This window comes from Mauremys mutica, chromosome 25, assembly GCF_020497125.1.
Source record: "Mauremys mutica isolate MM-2020 ecotype Southern chromosome 25, ASM2049712v1, whole genome shotgun sequence".
In the NCBI taxonomy this organism is placed as follows: domain Eukaryota; kingdom Metazoa; phylum Chordata; order Testudines; family Geoemydidae; genus Mauremys; species Mauremys mutica.
In genome coordinates this window covers 2,745,533-2,751,418 of record NC_059096.1, presented here as the reverse complement: position 1 = coordinate 2,751,418, position 5,886 = coordinate 2,745,533, and the positions used below count along the sequence as shown (strand labels likewise).

The window sequence follows — 5,886 nt, the reverse complement described above, 5'->3', positions numbered from 1 at the left end:
GGGGAGGCCCCTTGTTGCAATGTGCCAGGGGATCCTAGATTGCATCGATATGGCCTGTTGACACACAGGGCAGCATGTATCTGTGCCAGTGACGTATGTGTGGGTGGGGGCAGGAGACATCTGAGAAGGTCTCAGGGAGGCAGGTAGCAATGGACACAAGATCTCTCTCTCCAGCGTTTCCTGGCTCGCCGCTCGCACTTACTGTGAGCCCCACAAGATCTGCCTCTCAGAGTCCCTGCAGTCACGCGATTCGGGGAGAGCTCTTCCGTGCCGTTGCCAAGTGGGACATTTCTCGCCCTGCTGGCTGCAGGGACCAGCCTGAACGCGTGACCCAGGGGCACCCGAAAGGCTGCAAACCCAGAAGACAAATAAAACGAGACCCAAACCGATCGCTTTTAGATCTCCCGTTTTTAAAGCCAGCCTTGCGGTGTTTTGAGGCCGGCCGCCTGGTTTGGGGCTGAGTGGAGCTGGCCCCACCACATGCAGCGAGGCCCCCGCACTCAGCCATGAGAACGTACGGGGCGGGGGGAGTCGCAGGCTTATTTCTCAGCACAGCCCAGGAACGCGGTCGCCCCCCACAATGGGACCTTCCTTCTTATTCAGAGCTAAGGCAAAGTTTCCCCTGCAAAGCCCTGGTCTGCGGGAGCAGATGGACAGCGGGTGGTGGGGATTGGCCCCGGAGCTCTCCCGCCCCCTCTAATGGCCAGGTGGATGCGTGTTGTGTCTAGGGTTGCCAATTTTCTAGTCGCACAAAACCGAACACCCTAGCCCTGCCCCTTCCCCATAGGCCCTGCCCCTTCCCCGAGCTCCCACCCCCCCACTACATTCCCCCTCCCTCGGTGGCTTGCTCTCCCCCACTCTCAGTGACTTTCACTGGGCTGGGGCAGGAGGCTGGGGTCTGGGAGGGGGTGAGGGCTCTAAATCTAAATGGGGGTGCGGGCTCCGGGGTGGATCCAGAAATGAGGGGTTCAGGGTGTGGGAGGGAGCTCTGGGCTGGGGCAAGGAGTTAGGGGTGAGGGCTCTGGGTGGGGCCAGGGATGAGGGGTTTGGGGAGCAGGAGGGGGCTCCGGGTTTGGGGGGGATTAGGACTGGGGCAGGGGGTTGGGCCGCAGGCCGGGGGGCTAAGGCAGGCTGCCTGCCTGTCCTGGCACTGCGCTGTGCGCGTCCCGAAAGCAGCAGCAGGTCCGGCTCCTAGGCGTGGGGGCCAGGAGGCTCCATGTGCCACTGTCGCCCGCAGGCACCGCCCGCCCAGCTCCCATTGGCCGGGAACTGGCCAATGGGAGTGCGGAGCCGGTGCTCGAGGCGGGGGCAGCGCGCGGAGCTCCGTGGTCCCCCTGCCTAGGAGCCGGACCTGTTGCTGGCCACTTCCAGGGCTCAGCGCGGTGCCAGGACAGGTAGGGACTAGCCTGCCTTAGCCGGGCAGCACCGCTGATGGGACTTTTAACGGCCTGAGATGCCAGGGTCCCTTTTCAACCCGGCGGTCGACAGCCGGACACCTGGCCACCCTGGGTGTCGCTACAGATCCGCTGGGGCTCTGGCCAGGAGTCCCGGTCACACTGTCACAAGAAGGCCCCGTTTCCATGACACGCGGCTCCTTGGCCGGTAACCGTGACGTCTCCACCAGGGCGAGTAAAGCTGCGCTGCGGGAATGTGGGGCTGGAAGGGGCCTCGAGAGGTCATGTAGCCCCCCCCGAGCCGAGACCATCCCTCCCAGGGCTTTGTCCACCCTGCTCTTACAAGCCCGGCAGACGGTCACCAGGGCGCGTGCTGAGCTCCCCTGAGAGCTAGGAAGTGGCTAGGGAGAGACTTTCCCACAAGGCAACGGCTGCCTGAGATCCCTTGGCAAGAGCTTGTGCGAGCCCAGGCTCGCCAGCCGGAGAGTCGCCCCCCGAGCCCTGATCCCCACCTGCCCAGCCCCCTCCCAACTGAGCTGAGCTGAGCTCCCTGGCGCGGGGGCCCCGCTCCCCGCTCAGGACGAGCCGGAAAGCAGGAGCAGCCGCCGGTTTGTCTTGCGGGGGGAGCGATAGTTTTTCTTAGTCTCTATATTTCCCTCTTGCTCCTTCCGCCATTTAACCCAGACACAGCAGCCGGCCAGGGCCAGTCGCTGCTGTTCCCGCGCCCGGGTCAGAGGGTGAGAGAAGAATGAGCAGAAATGGCCCCCACTGAAGCCAAGGTTTGCGGCCTCCATGTAGCTTTTTGCCTCGGACCCTCAGGGGGCGGCAACTGGCCCCCCGGGCACGGGGCTCTGCTCTCGGCCAGCTGTGGCCCTGTTAGCATCTCCTCAGCACAGCGAGCTCGTTAGGAAGAGCAGACGAGGACTGAGGGCGAGACACTTCGGGGCCGACCGGGGCCAATTCCGGGGGGATTCTATTTAAAAACGGCCTGAAATGGGCGAAAGCAGAACAAACTGTTTCAAATTGATCAAAACGAAACATTTCGATCAACCCAGAATTAATTTTTTTTCGGAATTTTGCTGCACGGGGCGTTTAATTTTTGGTTGGTTCTATTGCAGAACAGCAAAAATGCCAGAGTCATGGAATGGAAAATCCAGGCCGTGCCCAGCTCTGAATAAGAGTGAGATTTTTCTTCCTTGCCTACTAGCGAGAAGTGACCTAGGTTTTAAAAAGTGGGGATTATCTGAAGGAAAGCGCCAGTGCTGCTGTGAACGGGGCAGAGAGGGCACTGGGTTTAGCTGTGAGTGTGACGAGGTCGGTATCTTATATCCTGTGGCAGTGAGTTCCGGAGTCAAAGCGCCAGCTCAGGTCCTGGCTTAGAGCTTCCAGCTCTTCGCTGGACGTTACATTGTTCCCATGGAACACGGCTACTGGGGAAGTTCAGGTTCGGGGTGGGGGGATCTCTCAGGTAGCCAGGACCAACCCCACGGAAAGCTTCGACTATCAGGCCAGGACCTTGAACTGGGCTCTGTATTTCAGTTTGTTGTTTGGCTTTCCCCGTTTGTGTAACAATGACTCGCAGTGTAAACAGCGCGCGCGCACACACACACACACACACACACACACACACACACACACACACACACACACACACACACACACCCATTGCACCCCCACTGCACACACCCTTCAAGTGGCGGGGTTTGAATTTGGTCGGCTTCCAGGGTGGGGCAAAGAAGCATTTAAAAAGAGCTCTAAGGAGGCAGAACAAGCCAAACCCCAGGGCCTGACCCACCCCCGCCTCCCTCATTGTGGAGGCATTGACAGGCGTGTGAAATGTTCCCCAGAGCGGGCACGTTTCACACTCATTTTGCACGGGTTATAGATGAGGTGCAGTGTGTGTGTGGTGGGGGCGGAGGGGCGGGGGTATCAGACCCAGAGTTTATTATTCTGTTTCTTTGTCAGCTCTCACCTGTCCGCCCACCCACCTTCCCATAACGATTAGCTCAGCCTGGGGGGGTTGTTTTCCCACCTAGCCCTTTGCACCGCAGGAAAGGAGAGGGCTGCCGGGTAGGGGTGTATTTGTGAATGGAGCCGGGCTGGCTGAGTGTGTGTTATTGTGTATGTGGGGGGCGGGTCATTAGATAAACATGCCCCCCCCCGCCCCCCATTCCAGTCTCTCCCTTCAGCCAGCCTATGGCTTTTCCCCATCACCCCCTTCAGGCTGCACCTGATTCCAAACACATCCCCAGCCCTCCCACCTAGCGCCGGAAATCAGGGGCGAGTTCAGGCCAGGAGGCAGCACTGGCTTAGTTCGCTTGTTGGCTCTGGTCAGAACAGCGATGCAGGAAGGGCCCTGCCGCGGGCAGCGTTTCTGAGGTCAGGCTGCTGCCCGGAGCCTTGTGCTCCTGCAGCCTTCCAGGCGGCTCAGGAGAAGCGTCTGTTGTGCCTGGTTCATTGGCATCTGAGCCCTCACGGCTGGTGGCCACAGAAGAGGCTGGACTTGCAGAGCCTGCAGGAGTCTGTGGTGCCGGCAGCCTTGAATTCTAAACTGAGCCACTTTGCTCGGGTAGCCCTCGAGTGGGGACACGCAGGGGCCCCCCCGGCCCCTCGAGCAAACCCGGGTGAACAGCGAGCCCCGGCCCTGGAGAATTCTGATCAGCAGCATACAGTGGACTGGGGGTGTAGCCGATCCCTGGGGCCAGCCACCGTGGGGTGACCTGGTCTCGCCAGCACACCATGAAACCACCACTGAAATGAGGACAGAATCAGGCTGCCTTTGTGTTCAGCCCCTTGGCTGCTTCCAGGCAGGAGGGGAGGCGGGGGAGGGTGTATTTTCCAGGAGGTTCCTGTAACTCAACCCAGATCCTGTCTCCCCATAACACTGGGCCCTCATTTCCCATCACACTCCAGAGTTCCCCATTGGCTCCGCCTGGATGTCCCTCGGCTCCAGACCCGAATGGCTCTGTGCTGCTGAGATCACAAGGGTAGGGAGCTACCTTCCCCGCTGCATTATTGCTAGCCCTGAAATTCAGCCCTGGGCAGAGGGCCAGCACCAGGCCTCTACACCACACAGCTCTGCAGTGGGACTTACGTGCTGCTTAGAGCTTGGGCCTTCTGCGCTGCGGGGAGGCCACCCTCTGGGTGTCACAGGAGCCACTCGATTGCACAAGGGCTAAATCTCTCACTTTTCCACTTCTGCCATGTGGGGAGATTCTGCTGAGTTTCGCCTGCCATCCTTTCCTTTCCCCGCTTTCCTGGTGATCCGCTGAGTGACCTACTGGGCTGCAGTCCGTTCAGGAGCCTTCTGTGGGACAGCACGCTCAGCAGCGCAGCGGGTGTCTCTTCCGTGGACTTAGCTGATACAGGCAGCATCATAGCAGGTGTCTTCTGCCTGGACACACCTGGCACAGTTAGCTTCATAGCAGGTAAATCCTACCTGCTGCATTTAGCACCACAGCAGCTTTATTCTACCTGGACACACCTGACAGTTAGCTTCATAGCAGGTAAATCCTACCTGCTGCATTTAGCACCACAGCAGCTTTATTCTACCTGGACACACCTGGCACAGTTAGTTTCATAGCAGGTAAATCCTACCTGCTGCATTTAGCACCACAGCAGCTTTATTCTACCTGGACACACCTGGCACAGTTAGTTTCATAGCAGGTGCATCATTGCTAGATGTGCTTAGTACACTCAGTAGTGCAGCCGGGATGGACCTGCCATATCTGGCCCCATGTATTCCCTCTGGACACACCCAGGACACTTTCCAGACCCAGAGTAAGAAAAGACTCTCCTAGCTGGTTTCCTGAGCAGAGGGCAAGCACCTTAGAAAAGCAACAGGCTTTCCCATTTAATGGTAGCCTGGCCTAAAAACTGGTCTCTTTGGAAAAAAGGGAGCCTGGCATCTTGTGAGGGCATTACATTTTTGGTTCATTATAAAGCACCCTGGCATGAAGGACTCGACGGTTGTATCGCATCTCTCTTTAGTTTCACGCTGTATTTACACACGCTCATTATTCAAGGATAAGGCCAGCTAATCTCCTCCTCGGGTTCTGCAGCCATGTGATGCTCCTTCAGCGCCTCGCTCTGAGCCCCTCTCCGTGGAGAGGCCATTGCTTCTTTACACAGTAAACTTGAAGCTTTTATATTGTCAAAAAGACAAGCAGTAATTGCTCTATTTAATTGTCACGGTTATTTAATGTGTTTCTCTTACATGTGCTTTATCTTGACATCGCTTCAAAAAGCAAAAAGCAAATGACAAATGAACCCTACACAACTAATCCTGCGGGTGCTGGGGTGTCAGCTGGGGCCTCTAAGCTGTGATTTTCTATGATATGATTTGTACGTTATATGAAAACCTATATGCTTTCTCAACCAGCCGAATTAAAACAAAAACCACACGTGACTTCACCTCTTCTCTGCCATGTTGTGTTGAAATGTCAGCAAGTGGATTATCCCCCGCAAAGAGGGAAACCATCTCAGAGCGTCT

The 5,886-nt window shown here is 57.5% G+C and overlaps 1 long non-coding RNA gene across 1 annotated transcript; it reads left to right on the top strand.

Moving 5' to 3' along the window:
* Positions 1–1,361: 1,361 nt before the first annotated feature.
* On the top strand, positions 1,362–5,802 carry LOC123356384. The gene is made up of 2 exons (XR_006575348.1): positions 1,362–4,980; positions 5,061–5,802. It is a non-coding gene; the product is annotated as an uncharacterized LOC123356384 (long non-coding RNA).
* The last annotated feature ends 84 nt before the right edge of the window (positions 5,803–5,886 follow it).